General features: G+C 43.2%; 1 non-coding gene across 1 annotated transcript; it reads right to left on the bottom strand.

Moving 5' to 3' along the window:
* Positions 1-2,021: 2,021 nt before the first annotated feature.
* On the bottom strand, positions 2,022-2,128 carry LOC120266249. The gene has a single exon (XR_005538095.1). It is a non-coding gene; the product is annotated as a small nucleolar RNA R71 (small nucleolar RNA).
* Positions 2,129-19,604: the final 17,476 nt, after the last annotated feature.

The following is a 19,604-nucleotide window of genomic DNA, read 5'->3' as shown; positions in this document are numbered from 1 at the left end:
CTCACCACACCTTTTGTCGAGTCATACCTCACGATGAGTACAAGTTGAACCGGGGAAGTTCGTTTTCGCCCACCTATATTATTTTCATTGCTTGATTTCGCATGTTTTCATGATTAGTGTACATTGAGGGCAATGTACAACACTAAGTGTGGGGTTGGGTGTCTTTCATGTATTAGGACCATTTGTTACATGCTAGTGCTACCTATGATGACTTTGTTCATTCTTGTAAGATTCTTTCAGCTTGGACTAATGATTGATGTGAGTTACTTATTTTTTATGTTTTAGTGAATCCTGTTTTACCCCTAGTATTGTCTTGTGCACTGAATTTTTTGTCGATGCCCTGGGTATAGCCAATGTGACTACTCTAACTCTCTTATATGCTTAACACACTACTTTGAGGACTGATAAGTGTTTGTGTGATATGAATGCGAAGCATTCTTTTCATATGTTGAGCATTACTTTTCTCAGGTTTTTACATTAATATGTGTGTTTTTATGTTACTTTTATGCAGGTATGGTTGTGAGGCTGAGTATGAAGGAAATAGGGCAATGTGGATTATAATGCACCTATTTTGTAGGAGATCTTGCTAAGGTTCAAACGCGAAGACATAGGACAGGTGTGAGATGCTAGAGTGTGTGTCAACCTCCTCGCATTCGAGTGAGTACATCCATTTGGATGGGCACAAAGGCAGTCACACTCGAGCATTCCGTCTTATGCATATAAGAACAAGAGTTCCACCAACATATATATCATTGAAGAAGCAAGTGATTCACGATGTGAACGTGTGCCCGTTTGCGTTACCCCGATGAAAGTATGGAATTGGGAAGTTCCAAACGGGCGCGTGTATCCTCCACGCCATTGGAGTTGCCCGATTCCAGCCCTATTTAGAGCTAATTTAGCCCCGATTTTGGTATTCTTTTCTCCATCTTTTCCCCCACTTGCGAGAGGGCTTCGGCTATTCGAGGGGTATTGGCCAAGGTTTTTGAAAGGTTCTATGGCTCCGACATCGTGATTCCATTAGGAAGAAGGTTGGTAGGAGAGCTTCGATCGAGGCGTATCCTATACTGGACGAAGGAATCCTTGGACGACGAGTAGAGGACTTTCCACAAGACCATTAACATGATCATCGAGGGGGTTTCTTTATGGATTCATTGCTTTTACATTCGATTTCTTTGATTGTACTTAGCTCCATGGAGAGCTAAACCCCTAGTGGGTACTTGGGTGATTGTGAACCCTAGGATGTATTCTCTTCATTGAACTTCTTTATTATGCTTTCAATAAATTGATGTTTACTGTGAGTTCCAACCTTGAATGCTTGATTGTATGAACATTTCCCATAGAGTGACACTAGGGTTGAGAGTTCTTGTTGGTAACCTTGTGAGTGAGTGACACACCACAAGAGTTAGACAAAGCTAGGTTGGAGAGGGTTGAGAGGGTGAGTCGAGAGGTACAGGAGCGTCCACTTTCCTCTCCGACGTGATAGATTCTACCTTCGTTCCTCGAGTTCTTTGCATCCATAATAGAGTGAATGGTCTAAGGGATGAACCTCCGCTGGGGCCTAGTTGCGCATGCAATGGAGTGAAGCGTTGTGATGATCTTAGTATCTAGGGCTTAATTGTGGCTAGGGACCTTCTGCCTGGACCAAAGGGTTAGGTCTAAATCTAGGAAGAGATTTATCACTTGGAATCCCTAGATCTCATTGCAACTCTATGCGAGTGCGAGGTGTTGAGATTGTTCGATTTCTCCTCCAGGACATGTATAGAGTTAGGCATAGTTGACCTTAGATTTGGGACTATGTATGTAAGGATTTCCATGACTCACCATTGCATTGATTAGGAAGCATAATAGAGAGTTCTTGCACTTGAAGCGATTATCATAGGTGAAGCATCATCTGAGTACCCCATCTTTATCGATTGCCTTGGCTCCTCCTTACTTTTGCTCTCTTACTTGTTGCTTTTAATTTCTGAGAGGAGATTGTAGAAGCTTTTCTAGCCAGTTATTTCCCTCCCAAAAAATCAGCAAAGCTTAGGAATGAGATCTCATCCTTTATGCAGTTGGAATTGGAGTCTCTATTTGAGACATGGGAAAGGTTCAAGGAAGTCCTGCGAAAGTGTCCACAACACGGATTCCCGGAGTGGATGATTGTTCAAACCTTCTACAATGGTTTGAACCCGAGTACAAGGCAACTCTTGGATGCGGCGGCAGGAGATACCTTAGGTAGCAAAACCCCCGACGAAGCACTTCAATTGATTAAAGAAATGAGGTTCAATAGCTACCAGTGGAACGCTAGGGAGAAGAAAAAGGTGGCCGGTCTCCATGAAATTGATGCGGTAACTTCATTGGCGGCCCAAGTGAAGAGTTTGAGTAAGAAGCTAGATCTTATAGCTTCGAATAGAGTTGCGGCCACGACCAATTGCACCGGTTGTGGTGGAGGACATGCTCCCTCCGATTACCCAATCGTCATAGGTGATGTTTCTTCTGTTGAGAATGTTGACTTTGTAGGTAATGGCATGAGACCTCAAGGGAATCCATACAACAACACCTACAATTCAGGTTGGAAGAATCATCCCAACTTTTCATGGAGTAATCAAGGACCACAAAAGTCCATGGGGCCATCGGGGTTCCAACAACAACAACAAGCCCATCAAGTGGAAAACATAATTTCAGGCTTGGAAACCTGAATGACGGATTTGGAGAAGCACTTGGCTAGATTTGTTAAATTGGCAAATACAAGGTTTGAATCAGTCGAGGCTACACTTCGCAATCACACCGCCTCCTTGCACAACTTTGAAAATCAAGTGGGGCAAATTGCAAAATCTCTTTCCGAAAGGCCACATGGAAGTTTACCAAGCAACACGAAAACCAACCCTAGAGAACATGTGAAGACGATCACTTTGAGAAGTGGTCGTGAGGTTGAAGGGAGGCTTCTGAGTGAGATGCCGAAAGAACACGCACCCGAGGTTATAGAGGTTGAGGAGGGAGCAAACAAAGAGAAAGAGGTGGCACCCCCACCTTTCAAGCCAAGAATCCCTTATCCCTCTAGATTGAACAATGACTGACACATCCGAATATGCGTGTATGTACCGCAAGTGCACGGGGGTCGAAGTAATAATTACCCCGGTGAGTGGGTAGTCGAATCCACAGGGAACGGAAGTATTAGTATTAACCAATTCTTAGTTATCTAGTCAAAATCAATGGATATGATGAAATGAACTAATTGCAAGAGAATTAATAAGCAAGCAAACGAGCAAGAAAACAAGTAAAGAAGATCTCAATCAATAAAGATGAGGTATCCGGGCAATGCTCCCCCTAGGATCTAACATGAAGCTCACGATTCACTAAATGCTTCTAAACAGAGTCTAATGAGTCGAGGTAATCCAAGAACAACCGGTTCTTGCCTCCAAGCCACCGGTACTAGTCCCCTACAAGGTCCCGGCGGAGAAATCACTCAATCTCAACACCTCACACCCCATATGACTGCAATACGCTCTAGGGACACCTAAGAGTGAAACCGATTCCTAAGGATAGATCCAACCCTAATTCCCGGCGAAAGATCTCTAACCCCCTACAAGGTCCCGGGGGAGAAATCTCTCAATCTCACGCCTCACACCAAATATGGTTGCATAGAGTTTAGGGAATACGGAGATAGGAAACACTCAATTGGAAGGGAGAGGGGACACTCCACTATCTCATGACTCGCACTCTCAACCCTCTTTAACCTTGATGTTCTAACTCTAATGGAGACCTCTCTCACATCAAAGTAACAAATCATGCAAATCCAATCAACCTCAAGTATTAAGTAAACAAGCAAGCAATGGGAATACAAGGTTAAAACTCAAATCAACTCGAATTAATAGAAACATAAAGCAAATCATTACAAAAACATAAATCCTAGGGTTCACATGCCCAAATACCTACTAAGGTTTAGCCCTCCATGGAGCAAGTTACAAAACAATGATTATTACAATGAAAAGCAATGAAAGCCATGAAGTAAAACCCCCTTAAATTCGTGATGATGGCCTTGATGGGTCGTCCAACGTCTTGAAGAATCCTTCTCCGAAGCTAGGTCGCCGAAGGCTCCCTCTTTGCTATGACGGAGAGAAGATCGATCAAAGTTGGTGATGGACGCCCCCCAATATCGCCAAAGACCTCCTCCAAAACCCTAGCCGCCTTGCCTTCAAAGTGCTCACGAAAACCCTCGCCAAAAGTCCCTCAAAAATAGTGCAAACGGCTTATTTAAAGCCCAAAATCGCGCCTGTCACGTGCCCTCACGCGCCCGTGTGGATTTTCTTGCCTTCAAAGTGCTCCAATTTCCTGAGTTTGTTCAAGCAACTCCACATCAACATTCCTTTTGTTGAGGCTTTGGCTCAAATGCCTAAGTATGCAAAGTTCCTGAAAGACCTATTGACCAACAAGAGGAAATTGGAGGAGAATGCTTCAGTGGTGGTTGATGCTTCATGCTCGGCGGTGTTGCAAAAGAACATGCCGAACAAGAAGAAGGACCCGGGAAGCTTTATTATTCTGTGTAACATCGGCAACTTAGGTGAGGAAATGGCATTGGCAGATTCAGGGGCAAGTAGCAACGTCATGCTATATACTTTCTTCCAAAAGCTAGGCTTGGGTGAGCCTAGGCCTACTCGGATGACTTTACAATTGGCGGACCGAACGGTACGACATCCGAGAGGCATCATTGAAGACGTGCTTGTCAAGGTGGACAAGTACATTTTTCCGGTTGACTTTGTAGTGCTAGATGTTGATGGTGATGCAGATGTACACTTGATACTTAGGAGACAGTTCTTACGGACTACCAAAGCATTGATTGACATGGACGACGGAGAGCTCACATTGAGAGTCGGAGACGATAAGCTCACTTACAGCCTTGCTGAAGCCATGCGGCATTCTCTCGATTTTGATGACACTTTGTATTTTCTAGACACTACTGATGAGATTGTTGATGAATATATACAGGAAATGTTCAACCCGGATCCGTATGAAGGTTTGTTCGACCAAGAGGAAAGCAATGAAGAAGTAATGATGCTTGGTTCGAATGGAGAGGAAACATTTACCCCGGGTATCTTGAAGAAGGTGCTCCATAAAATGAAGAGGGCTAGGAGACGCCACTAAAAATGCCCCAAGAGTGTTGGAGACGTACATGAGCCAAGGAAGTTGGACGAAGGATTGCTAGGTGGTCCGAAGCCCGATATTACATCATCTACACTCAAGAGACTTTGCTCATCATGCTTTCAAGTTATGGGTAAAAGGGCAACCTTCATTCATGAACCCCCGTGAGGTAAGAAATTTCCTTGCCTTCAAAGTGCTCCAATTTCCTGAGTTTGTTCAAGCAACTCCACATCAACATTCCTTTTGTTGAGGCTTTGGCTCAAATGCCTAAGTATGCGAAGTTCCTGAAAGACCTATTGACCAACAAGAGGAAATTGGAGGTGAGTGCTTCAGTGGTGCTTGATGCTTCATGCTCGGCGGTGTTGCAAAAGAACATGCCAAACAAGAAGAAGGACCCGGGAAGCTTCATTATTCCGTGTAACATCAGCAACTTAGGTGAGGAAATGGCATTGGCGGATTCAGGGGCAAGTATCAACGTCATGCTATATAATTTCTTCCAAAAGCTAGGCTTGGGTGAGCCTAGGCCTACTCGGATGACTTTACAATTGGTGGACCGAACGGTACGACATCCGAGAGGCATCATTGAAGACTTGCTTGTCAAGGTGGACAAGTACATTTTTCCGGTTGACTTTGTAGTGCTAGATGTTGATGGTGATGCAGATGTACACTTGATACTTAGGAGACAGTTCTTACGGACTACCAAAGCATTGATTGACATGGACGACGGAGAGCTCACATTGAGAGTCGGAGACGATAAGCTCACTTACAGCCTTGGTGAAGCCATGCGGCATTCTCTCGATTTTGATGACACTTTGTATTTTCTAGACACTACTGATGAGATTGTTGATGAATATATACAGGAAATTTTCAACCCGGATCTGTATGAAGGTTTGTTCGACCAAGAGGAAAGCAATGAAGAAGTAATGATGCTTGGTTCGAATGGAGAGGAAACATTTACCCCGGGTATCTTGAAGAAGGTGCTCCATAAAATGAAGAGGGCTAGGAGACGCCACTAAAAATGCCCCAAGAGTGTTGGAGACGTACATGAGCCAAGGAAGTTGGACGAAGGATTGCTAGGTGGTCCGAAGCCCGATATTACATCATCTACACTCAAGAGACTTTGCTCATCATGCTTTCAAGTTATGGGTAAAAGGGCAACCTTCATTCATGAACCCCCGTGAGGTAAGAAATTTCCTTGCCTTCAAAGTGCTCCAATTTCCTGAGTTTGTTCAAGCAACTCCACATCAACATTCCTTTTGTTGAGGCTTTGGCTCAAATGCCTAAGTATGCGAAGTTCCTGAAAGACCTATTGACCAACAAGAGGAAATTGGAGGTGAGTGCTTCAGTGGTGCTTGATGCTTCATGCTCGGCGGTGTTGCAAAAGAACATGCCAAACAAGAAGAAGGACCCGGGAAGCTTCATTATTCCGTGTAACATCAGCAACTTAGGTGAGGAAATGGCATTGGCGGATTCAGGGGCAAGTATCAACGTCATGCTATATAATTTCTTCCAAAAGCTAGGCTTGGGTGAGCCTAGGCCTACTCGGATGACTTTACAATTGGTGGACCGAACGGTACGACATCCGAGAGGCATCATTGAAGACTTGCTTGTCAAGGTGGACAAGTACATTTTTCCGGTTGACTTTGTAGTGCTAGATGTTGATGGTGATGCAGATGTACACTTGATACTTAGGAGACAGTTCTTACGGACTACCAAAGCATTGATTGACATGGACGACGGAGAGCTCACATTGAGAGTCGGAGACGATAAGCTCACTTACAGCCTTGCTGAAGCCATGCGGCATTCTCTCGATTTTGATGACACTTTGTATTTTCTAGACACTACTGATGAGATTGTTGATGAATATATACAGGAAATGTTCAACCCGGATCTGTATGAAGGTTTGTTCGACCAAGAGGAAAGCAATGAAGAAGTAATGATGCTTGGTTCGAATGGAGAGGAAATATTTACCCCGGGTATCTTGAAGAAGGTGCTCCGTAAAATGAAGAGGGCCAGGAGACGCCACCCAAAATGCCCCAAGAGTGTTGGAGACGTACATGAGCCAAGGAAGTTGGATGAACGATTGCTAGTTGGTCAGAAGCCCGATAGTACATCCTCTACCCTCAAGAGACTTTGCTCATCATGCTTTCAAGTTATGGGTAAGAGGGCAACCTTCATTCATGAACCCCCGTGAGGTAAGAAAGATACGTCAAGCTCAGTGATATTAAACAAGAGCTTCTTGGGAGGCAAGTGTTTACTGTTCTTGTACCTTTTAGTTTAGTTTGTTTGCATGAATAAATTGTTAAGTGTTGGTGTTTCAATTTTTGAGTGCTTGTGCTGCAATTTTATTGTGGGTTTTTAAAAGAATTCATTGTGTGTTTTGTTGCGAATTGGCGAAGTTTGGTCGTTTGAGTTCTATTTCGTGTTTTTATCTGGTAAATTTTGCATAATAGGGCAGGCTCTGAGTGTGTAGACATGTTCAGACTAGTTCTGCAGAGCCTGCAGGTTTTTTCTAAGTCATCTAGAGAAAACACACCGGAGTGTGAAATTTCCGCACGCCTGTGGATGTGTACTGTGAACTCATCCAGCGAGGGCACAGGGGTGTGCGGCTGCCCCTGTGGACGACCATGTCACTGGCGCACGCCCTTGCGTACTCCGCGACGGGCGCAGCCTTCCCTCGCAGCTGGGCGATTTTCCCGAGAACACACAGGGGCGTGGACTCGCCTCGGGTGACCTTGTGAACCACACACGGGCGGTACTTCCGCACGCCTGCGGCGAAACTCCGCAGGTTGCGCTCCATCCCAAGAAGACACAGGGGTGCGGCGCCCTCGTGAATTGGGCTTAGGAATGTCCACGCCTGGGGAAATTTCTGCACGGTCGTGTGGAAGACTTGATATTTTTCTCGGATGTCCAAGGAAGCCACAGGGGCGTGCGTCTGCCCCTCTTGGTCTGGAGCACGGGCGTGGATATTTTCTGCATGCCCGTGGGAGATCGTTCTAAGTCAGTGAGAGTTTTTCCCGAGAGCGCACAGGGGCGTGCATACGCCCCGCGGAGCTTTTGAAGTGAGGCGCACCGGCGTGGGGAATTTCCACACGCCCGTGTGGATGCACAGAACGTCAAAAGTCACGAGTTCTGTTTAAAAGAGGATGATTTCTTTCCCTCCTCACAACTCCTTTTCACTTGAAAACACTCTCACACTACTCTGAGTCCATAGCGTTAGTTTAGTGGGATTATAGCGAAGTTTTCCGGCCGGCTCTTTATTTTCTTACTCCTCCTCATCGGTAAATCCTTTTTCATCATCTTCTTCGTCAATTCATGATTTCTATTGATTAATCTGGTTAATAATGCTTTGTTTCTTCAATTGGAACAATGATTTATGTTTAGAACGAAGTTAGAGATATGATTGAGTTGTATTTTGGATTGTTGATGCCTGGCCGTGTGGTTCTCATGCCCCGTGAATCCACACGGGCAGTGGAAGTTCCACACGCACCGCGTGGATTTTCTGTAGTATTGTTTTTATCAACTTGTTTGACTAATTTTTGTTTAAATTTGGCGCATCATGGCATCTAGGTCAAAGAAGCAAGCCGATAAGAGGCCACGTGAGTCATCCTCTCGAGCCCCGAGGGCATGCGATTTGCGATTCCCGAACATCATGTCCGTTATGAGCGCTTATCGCGACTCCGCTTCGGACAGACTCGATTCCTGGACCCAACTATACTGCGAGATCTTTAGCAAGGAGATGAGTTCACTGATGAGGTTGAGGACTTTGTTTCAGATGGTTGTTGGCGGCAGTTGTTGATGATTAGAGAGCCAGCCATACGAGAGTTTGCACTGGAGGTGCTCTCCTCGTTCAAGTTTGATAGAGCGTATGCGAGCTTTGATAGTTTGGGCACCATTCAGTTCAGAGTGTTTGGACGCCACCATAGCTTGAGCATTACGCAGTTTTCCATACTACTTGGCTTATATGAGGAGGCATTCACGGATTCAAAGGAGTATGCATAGCTGTCTCATCGATTATCCTCGGAACCTTGACCCCCGCAGAGCTTATAGAGTGCTATGTGGTCAAGGTCAAGACTGAGCCGGGGTGTCCATGGCCACGTGCCTTTCCCGACCGCCCTATGTATATTTGCATGCCATCATGAGTAGGTCGGGTGAATGGCCATGGCGACAGATCGGGTGTCTTGAGCCGCTAGGAGTTACTCGCATTTGTACTCGATGGTAGAGCGTGCATCGATCCACTTAGGGCACATCTTGGGTCGATTACATCGACATCGTGACGATGATGCTAGACTAGGAGCCGATATTTTTGGGCCCTTACATTACGTAGATTAGTGCTGGGCATGGGTCTCTTGGATTCGATTCAAGGGCCGAGAAGATGAGTGTACCCGCTCCCCTGGGTCTAGAGACAATGCGGTTGATGGACATGGTCCGCAGGGTTCGGACAGGGGTTGTTGCGTTAGTCCTACCAGTCCCAGAGATAGCTGAGGATGAAGATGACGACGCTGGAGCATCTTAGCCCGCCCCTAAGCCTCAGCCCGCATCGATGGAGACCGAGGCACCTCCAACGGCCGAGGAACCACCCCCAGTGCGTATGTTTTCACCATCTGGAGCCAATGATCGCTTTGAGAGGCTCGAGAATGCTATAGGAGTGGTCCGAGCCGAGGTTTCCGAGATTAGGGCTACGCAGGCTACTCAGTACACGAGTTCATGGCACGCTTTCGACATATTACATAGCAGATCCCAGAGCGAGACGCTGCCTCATCATTTTGTCCCATACTCGAGGACTCTTCAGCCCCCGCGCTTTCCCCAAAGACCTCCCTCCTCGACCCCAAAGACCGGAGGACCCACTATGTGCTTCCACTTCAGCAGCAATGTAGCAGTGAGCCCCGAGAGCGACTTTCGACACTTGACCTTTCTTTTTTACTTTCATGCATTTTTACTTTATCTTATTTTTCTTGTTTTTAGACTTGTTCACTCATAAAGGATTTTTCCTTCTCGAGCTTATGTTATTTTTGCATTATCGAGTTGTATTCATTGCTTCATCTTTTTATACACTCGAGTTATTTTTGTTTTTCTTGAGCTTCACTGAACCCTCTCGTGTATGCGTGCAGATGGTCTTGTCTTCCTGGAAATTGAGACTTAGTTATGGGCACGGCCAAGGTGCTTCGGCACTTAGCCGTGTGAGCTTCACAACCCATTGAAACACTACTCCCAACGAATTAGCTTCATCAAACGCAACACTAGGAGTCAGGAGAGTATTGTTTTGATTACTTCTCCCACATCTATTTTGAATGATATATTTTAAGTAAGCTTGCATGAGTACATTGAGGACAATGTACAACTTAAGTGTGGGTGAGAGTTTCATAGTGCACACATCTTTTCTATTGTTCTTCATTGTTATATGCTCACATAGCCAATGGCGGTTCACCTTAGTTGCAATGTTGTATTCTTAAGTCTAGGAGAATTGTTAACATTGAATGTTTTCATGCTCTAGTTCTTGCTTGAATTTTTAGGAATTTTTGCCCGATTTACACTTAGTGCACTACTCACTCTTTGAACTCTATTGGAAACTCATGTTTGATATTAAAGGGACTAGTTAGGTTTACTTATTTTGCTAAATTGAAAAAAAAAATGAAAAATGAAAAGAAGGAATAAAATAGTTTTATTGTTTATTTGTGTTCGTTAGGTGGAAGGAGCTACCACCTATGAAGTATGAAGCTACTCTCACAAGTCGGATACTAGTTATGCCCTAATGAGAGAAAGAGCTATCTCATAGGATGAGTGAAAGCTACCACTCGGGCAGAAAGAGCTACCACCTCGAAAGTGTGAAAGCCACCTTAGCGGCCGCTTTGGAAAGGGTTACCTTCGAGGATGTGTGAAGCTACTACCATTGTTTAAAATTTTTATCACTTTTTGTAGATAAATAAGTCCCTTTGTACTTAGAACTTTGAGGAGTATAACTTGGGTTGTTTTGAGTGAGTTCACACACTTTACCCGAAATTCGGGTTTGTTGTCCTTTTTTTGATTCAAGTTTTTTTAGCTAGAGCATTGATTTTTTCGTATTTAGTATTGAAATTTTTCCTTACTTGTAGAATGCTATCTTTGTATACTTTGGTGAACCTAAGGCCAAGCACTTTCAATATTTTCTTCATTGATGCACATAATGTTTTAATTTTTGCTTGAGGACAAGCAAAAATCTTAAGTGTGGGGAGTTTGATAAGTGCTTGTGTGATATGAATGCTAAAAGCATTCTTTCCCTTATGTTGAGCATTACTTTTCTCGAGTTTTTTTACATTAATATGTGTTTTTATGTTACTTTTATGCAGGTATGGTTGTGAGGCTGAGTATGAAGGAAATAGGCCAATGTGGATTATAATGCACCTATTTTGAGGAGATCTTGCTAAGGTTCAAATGCGAAGACATAGGACAGGTGTGAGATGCTAGAGTGTGTGCCAACCTCCTCGCATTCGAGTGAGTACATCCATTTGGAGGGGCACAAAGGCAGTCACACTCGAGCATTCCATCTTATGCATATAAGAACAGGAGCTCCACCAACATATATATCATTGAAGAAGCAAGTGATTTACGACGTGAACATGTGCCTGTTTGCGTTACCCCGATGAAAGTATGGAATTGGGAAGGTATTCAGGTCGAAGACTGTAGTAGAGCTTTGTAGCAAAGTGCTGTAGCAAAGACTGCTCACGACCGGCGAGAAAACCAGAGAAACAGAGAATCCACACAGGCGTGTGGAAATTATCCACGCCCGTGTGGAAATTCCATGAAGGGTGCGTGTATCGATCCACGCCCGTGGAGTCGCCCGATTCTAGCCCTATTTAAAGCCGATTCAGCCCCGATTTTGGTATTCTTTTTCTCCATCATTTCCCCAACTTAAGAGAGGGCTTTCGGCTAGGGTTTCGAGAGGTATTGGCCAAGGTATTGAGAGGTTCTATGGCTCTCGACATCGTGATTCCATTAGGAAGAAGGTTGGTAGGGAGAGCTTCGATCGAGCGTATCCTATACCGGACGAAGGAATCCTTGGACGACGAGTAGAGGACTTTCCACAAGACCATCAACATGACCATGGAGGGGGTTTCTTTATGGATTCATTGCTTTTACATTCAATTTCTTTGATTGTACTTAGCTCGATGGAGAGCTAAACCCCTAGTGGGTACTTGGGTGATTGTGAACCCTAGGATGTATTCGCTTCATTGAACTTCTTTATTATGCTTTCAATAAATTGATGTTTATTGTGAGTTCCAACCTTGAATGCTTGATTGTATGAACATTTCCCATAGAGTGACACTAGGGTTGAGAGTTCTTGTTGGTAACCTTGTGAATGAGTGACACACCACAAGCGTTAGACAAAGCTAGGTTGGAGAGGGTTGAGAGGGTGAGTCGAGAGGTACAGGAGCGTCCACTTTCCCCTCCGACGTGATAGATTCTACCTTCGTTCCTCGAGTTCTTTGCATTCATAATAGAGTGAATGCTCTAAGGGATGAACCTCCGCTGGGGCCTCGTTGCGCGTGCAATGGAGTGAAGCGTTGAGATGATCTTAGTATCTAGGGCTTAATTGTGGCTGGGGACCTTCCGCCTGGACCAAAGGGTTAGGTCTAAATCTAGGAAGAGATTTATCACTTGGAATCCCTAGAGCTCATTGCAACTCTATGCGAGTGCGAGGTATTGAGATTATTCGATTTCTCCTCCAGGACATGTATAGAGTTAGGCATAGTTGACCTTAGATTTGGCACTATATATGTAAGGATTTCCACAACTCACCATTGCATTGATTAGGAAGCATAATAGAGAGTTCTTGCACTTGAAGCGATTATCCTAGGTGAAGCATCATCCGAGTACCCCATCTTTATCGATTGCCTTGCCTCCTCCTTACTTTTGCTCTCTTACTTGTTGCTTTTAATTTCTGATACTCCACATATCATTGTTGATACTCCACATAGCTAAGAATCGAATTAAATGTCTTTACTCGCTACTCCCTGTAGATTCGACCCCGCACACCCGGGATTATTACTTCGACAAACCCGTGAACTTGCTTGATATACGCAAGGGGACCTTGTCAAGTACTTAGCCTTAGAACACTGAGTTCTATCCTTCAATGGACTCTTAAGAACTTCTAAGTCTTGTTGATCTAATCCTAGTTTTGTGTCATGTAGAGTACTCTGAAGATGTGATCTAGGGCAAATGTGGAAAAAATGATGAAATGAATGAAAAAAAGAGAGAAAAAGAAAAAAAATGAGTTTATGTCATTATTCCTCTGCTATTGAAGCAAGAATGCGTCTATGTAGACTGTAATCGAGTAATTGGGTGGCTCTTGTGCCTAACCAACATGTGCACTCTCCAGAAAGATTTTAAAATGATGTTAGTGCAGTCTATGTTAGTCGGACTTGAAAAAAAGTAAATAATGATGAAATGAAAAAAAAAACCCTAGTGTTCTTTTTGAGTACCTACCTAAGGTTTTGAGAAGAAAGAGGATTCAGTTTCAAGCTAAAGATCTAGAGGGATCTTACTTGGCCATTGAAGTAGCACTTAATAGTTTAAGGCTTAGTATTCGTTGTATGTGTAGTGATTAGCATCTAGAGCTATAGTTATTGAAGTCCTTAGGCTAGACCAGATCAGAGCAAATGAGATATAAAATTCACTTACACGGCACAGACATATAAGGATGAGACAGGATATTTCTTATTATGCTTATTGACTATAACTCAACACATCTATGTATCATTGTCCATTGCTTTTGTAGTCTTATATTTGCTTGATGCTAGAGGTAATGCATTTAGCCACTTTTCGACTCTTTGTTTTTCATGAGTTGTTTGCTTGGGGACAAGCAACGGTTAAGTGTGGGGATATTTGATAATTGTCTAAATGTAGGTGTTTTCGTATATATATCATATTCACTGTGCATGTATTTTGTGAGGTTTGATGTCCGTTTTGCGCTTAATCATCTACTATTTACTTTGTAGGGCATAAGAAAACCATGGAGAATAAGAAGATATCATTTAGGTGAAAAGAGAAAAAAATAAGAATTTCATACCATCCCCATACCACCTAGTATGGGGCCGTATACACTGTAGCAGTGGGATGAAATTGAAGCTGTCTGTCCAGATTTTCATACGACCCCCATATGATCCCTATACGACTTGTATGCCATGAGGGGTATAAAAGCTGACTTTTAGGGTTGAACAAGATACTTTTTCTGGACATGTTTTGAGAGACCACTTGAGAGACTTTGGGTGACCTTGGGAAGGAGAAGAAGGGCAAGGAAGATAGGAGATCATTCAAGACCAAGGTCCAAGTCTCTCAAGGCAAGAAGGCAACATCATTGAAAGTGGAGTTCAACCACGATTTGAAAGAAAGAGACCCACGGCTAGGGGAAGCATCATTCGGCATTCCTTTTGTGGGGGAAGCATCATTCCGCACATTCTCTACCTCCTCCTTCACCATTTCATTTAGGAAGTGTCATCTATGCTTTTGCTTTATGTTTTTCTTGATTGTGTTGTTTGTTGTGGAATGACGACACACTAGATCCCAAAGGCCACTGGGTGTTGGTGAACCTTGGGGTGGTTTAATCATGTATTGTGGATGATTACTTGTTAATTATATGCTTGGGTTACTTTGAGGTTTAATCCATTGTTTTCATGCAAAGTGCTACACTAAGGAGAAATCCGTAGCTCTTTTATGAGTGATGCATGTAGATGTGACTTGCTCGCATGTATTAGATCTTGAATTGATTAGAAGGGGATACTTATATCATCACACTGAAAAATTGGTTGTTGGTAGCCCTCCATGTTAGGTTCAAGCCGAAGAAGAGTAGGTTTACTCCTATTTGAGATTTCCTTGTACTTAACGCAATCGTAGGAACGTAGATTTGGAAGAAATTCCTATCAATGTTTATATAGGATTAGGGTTCAATCACCAAGAAATTGGGGTTGTTCTAGTCTAGAAATATCTTGGCCCAATTTACCCTTGCATCTTTTGATCATCATCCATGTTTCATGATAACCCCCCAAAAGGGGATCCACATCCATAGGCCTTTTCATTACATTGATTCTGTTGCTTGCTCATTACTTGCTCTCTCTAATTTGTTGGAAATCTTGATTTAGTTTTAATTGCATCTAGTAGAGTCAATTCCATCACTTAAGATCTTAGGTTAGATAATAGTTCGAGAAGGAGTAATAGGAGAATTTAGCCCCGTGGAATACGATCCTCGTGTCTTCACACGAGGTATTACTTGGCGATCCCGTACACTTGTGGGGGAAGCAATCACATGCTTTGTTTGGAAGAAGGTTATTGGGGGAGCTTTCGTGGGCATCGATCCGGTGAGCTGTGCCCTAGGCCGGATAAGCCGACCTTTTGAGAAGATGAGGTTACTTCACAAGACCATCGACATGACTACCGAGAGGGTTTCCTATCGATTACTTGTTTTTGCTTTCGATTTCATTATTGATTGTATCTTGCTCCATTGAGTCTAAAACCCTTAGTGGGTATCTAAATTTTGTAAACCCTAGGATGTTTTTGTTTCATTGACCTTTTATTATGCTTTCCTTAATTGATGTCTCTAATTGAGTTCTAATCTTGAATGCTTATTGAATGATTTCTCACTTAGAGTGACACTAGATTTGAGAGACCATCTTGGTAACCTTTGTGAATGAGCGACACACCATGAGAGTTAGACAATGGTAACCTTTGTGGATGAGCGACACACCATGAGGGTTAGACAAAACAAGGTTAGAGAGGGTAAAGAGGGTGAGTTGAAAGGTAGCGGAGCATCCCCTATCCCTTTCGATGTGATTTGTCCTACCTCCACGTTCCAAGAGTTCTTTACGGTCATAGTAGTGTGAAGGGCTAAGGGACGAACTCTGCTGGAGTTTAGTTACGCGGGCAAAAGAGTGAAGCGTTGAAGTGACTTTAGCACCTGGAGCGTAATTGTGATTAGGGATCTTTCCTCTGGACCAAAGGATTAGATCTACACATAGGAATAGGGTTTATCACCTGGAATCCCTAGAGCGTCTTGCAACTTTATAGAGTGTGAGGTGTTGAGACTGTTTGATTTCTCAACATGGGCCTAGTGTAGAGTTAGTCACGGTTGACCTTTGTTTTTGGAGCATGTATTCAAGGATGTCCACTACTCATTAACCATCAATTAAGAGACATAATAGTAGGTCTTGCACTTGAAACATTAGTCCTAGGGGGAACATTGTTTGAGTACCCTACTTCTATTGATTATCTTTTCTCTCACTTATTTGTGCCTCTCGTTCTTGTTTCTTTTATTTCTGTTTACATTGCATTTCATTAGCATAATCATTGTTCATCTTCATTTGGTTAAGTAGCAATCTTAGTATTTTTATTCCCTACTCCCTGTGGATACGATACCCCACTCACCTGGGATTTATTACTTCAACAAACCCGTGCACTTGCGGGTAATACGCAAGGGGCGTTATCAAGTTTTGGCGCCGTTGCAGGGAATAGCCGTTTTAGAGACACTTTGCACTTTGCTATTTTAACTATTTATCACTCATTTTATTTCACACTTTCTTATTCTTCCATCATTCCCATTTGTTTTCTTTTGTCATATATTACTTTTTCTTGGAAAGAGCTTAAATGATGATTGATCCACTCATTGCTCTATATTTTCAGGTCGAAGCTCTCAGTAATAAAGTTGATAGAATTGTTACCTCACAAGAGCAGAGAAATCCATGTTGCAGCACATATCATCCAATTGAAGTGGGCTATTCAAACTTATTATGGAATAATAACGGACAACATTAGGAAGTACCTCAAGAGGAATGTCGAAAGGGTGAGATACTTTGAGAGGATGCACTTCAGTTGCGAAAAGTATTAGCTGATTTTATTGAAGCAACCGATGTCCGTGTCCAAAATACTGAGACCAGATTAATATGTCATGAAACCTCCTTTAAAAACATTGAGAATCAATTAGGAGGCATATTTGGCACACTCTCCAAGGAACAACAAGTATTTGAGCAAGCAATTCAAGTTCCTTATAGAGATGATGTGGTAGTGCTCGGGGATGAAAAAGTGGGGCGGTACAAGTATGATCTTGTAGAGATTGAGAGGATGCAAGAAGAACCTTTCCTTCAAAATGAGGATTGCTTGAATGGACAGTGTGTTTATGAGCAAGAAATGATACAAGAAGTGTTGTTAAAGACATACTACTTTCATGATGAAAGAGAAGAAGAGTGAACTTCTAAGATAATGGAGCAAGTATTTCTCTTTGGGATTGATCAACTCATAAATTGTAAGAAAGAGATTTTAGGTTTGGAAGAAGATGTGGTAGGAGATTAAAGCCATCGAATGACCCACCTGTGTTAAGCTTGGACAATTCCCAACCCAAATTGTTTCCTTGGAGGCCAGAGATAAGATGGTTGGACTCTCCAAAAAATATTCCACCACGGTAAGTAGATTTTTTATTTAAAGGAAGTAGTTATGCAATGTCTAGTTGGGAGGAACACACTCATTTCATGCCCCCATAAGGTAAGGAGGAGGTACGTCAAGCTAAGTGACGTAAAACAAGCGCTTCTTGGAAGGCAACCCAAGCATTTATTGCTTTTCTAGGTCTTAGTTTAGTTTTACATGAATAAGAGATTGAGTGTTGGTGTTTTGATTCTTATATGCCATTGCTGTGTTTTTTTTTGTGGATCATTGGTTGTTTTCGTGTGTTTTAATGTGTATGGCGAAGTTCTTGGTCGTTTGAGTATATTTTGCATGATTCTCATATGTATTTTGCATTGTAGAGGCAGGCTCTGAGTGTGCATACATGTTCAGGAATTTTTTGCAGAGCCTCCAGATTTTTATAAGTCATCCAGAGAATACACACGGCCGTGTGGAATTTCCACATGGGCGTGTGTTTCTACTGAGAAGCACATCTAGAGGATACACAGGGGAGTTGACTTGCCCCTGCGGATGACCTATTGACGGTCACACGCCCGTGCATTAATTCTACATGAATGTGCGTTTCTCTACAGAGAGTTGGAGATATTTTTTTAGAATATACAGGGGCGTGTGTCTGCCCCTGTGGATGATCTTATGCCAAACACACGGGCGTGGGTAATTTCCACACACCCGTGTGAATATCTGCAGAGTAGTTCCTCTCTGATAAACGTCTAAAAGTACGTATTCTGCATGTATTTGTTTTGTATTATTCTTTATATTTATTTGTTCAATCGATGCCCTTTTGGTTTAAATTGTGTTATTTTTACATTTCAGGCCCATTTGAAGTCTTGGGGCCTCGGCGACGCGATTAGGGATGAATTCAGCAACAAAGCGGTGTTTCCGGTCCGGGATCACTGTAGATCAACACTGTAGTAGTGTTACTGTAGCAGTTTCACTATAGCAGTCACTGTAGCTCATCGCGGGTTTCTCAGCAGAAAACTGAAATTTCCGAGGGGTTGGCATACGGCCGGTATACTGACCCATTTACCGATCGGGATCCGCATATATAAGGCTTGTTAGGGCATCAATTAAGGGACTTTTGGCCACCACTCTCCACCATCATCCTCTAGAGCTTCAAGGCTGCGGAAGAAGGCATATCTGAGGGGCAAATCGAAGGGAGAAGAAGGTTACACTCAAGGGAAACGATCTAGGAGCTCGATGGCGCGGATCCGACGAGTTCTCATCAACACCTTCTAGTCTTCATCTTAGGGGAATTTGTTATGAACTTTTCTTTGTATCTCTTATCTTCTACACTTGCTCCTTTGTTGATGATTTAACTAGACTCCCAAGGTCACCGGGCATCCGTGAACTTTTGGGATGAACTTGCCTCAGATAGATACTTTGATTTACATTTATGGCATTTTGTGTGGTTTGTGATCCTTGCTTGGTGCTCTTTGATGTGTTGTTTTGCATGAGAACTTTGTGATTCAACTTCTAGGTTGTATTTGGTGCGTGACCATCGCCCTTATACTAGACACACCTTGCTTGAAAGGGATACATGTATGAATACACCATGACCATTGGGTATTTCATACCCCTCCAACTATTAGGGCTGTACCTAAGTTGAGTTTCAGCCCTAATTTGAGATTCCCATAATTGTAATACGATCGTAGGAGGATTTGGTCGGAAGAGATTCTGAGCCAATACTCTTATTGGATTAGGGATTACCGCCATGACCATCGGGGTGATCTATCTTTGGATATCTCTTGGTCCAACCACCGTTGCCTTTGTAATTCTAGCATCCATCTAGCTTTAGTAGTCTCGAGGGGATCCTAGCTCGGAGACCTCGCACTTTCATTGTTACTTGCGACCTTAGTATGCTTGTGTGGTGACCCTTAGTCCATGTGTTTATAGTTTCGTTTCTTTTGTTGTTTTCATTATCTTGTTTTAGTCCTATATTTGGTAGACTAGACAGTGTCATCTAGGGGGGAGTAATAGCAGCTCTTGGGACCTAGGGAATACGACCCCTGTGTCACGCACAGGGTATTACTTGACGACCCGTACACTTGCAGACTTCATCA

Source organism: Dioscorea cayenensis, chromosome 1 (genome assembly GCF_009730915.1).
Source record: "Dioscorea cayenensis subsp. rotundata cultivar TDr96_F1 chromosome 1, TDr96_F1_v2_PseudoChromosome.rev07_lg8_w22 25.fasta, whole genome shotgun sequence".
Classification (NCBI taxonomy): domain Eukaryota; kingdom Viridiplantae; phylum Streptophyta; class Magnoliopsida; order Dioscoreales; family Dioscoreaceae; genus Dioscorea; species Dioscorea cayenensis.
Note: the sequence above shows the minus strand (reverse complement) of the source record. Positions and strands in the feature narration are given on the sequence as shown.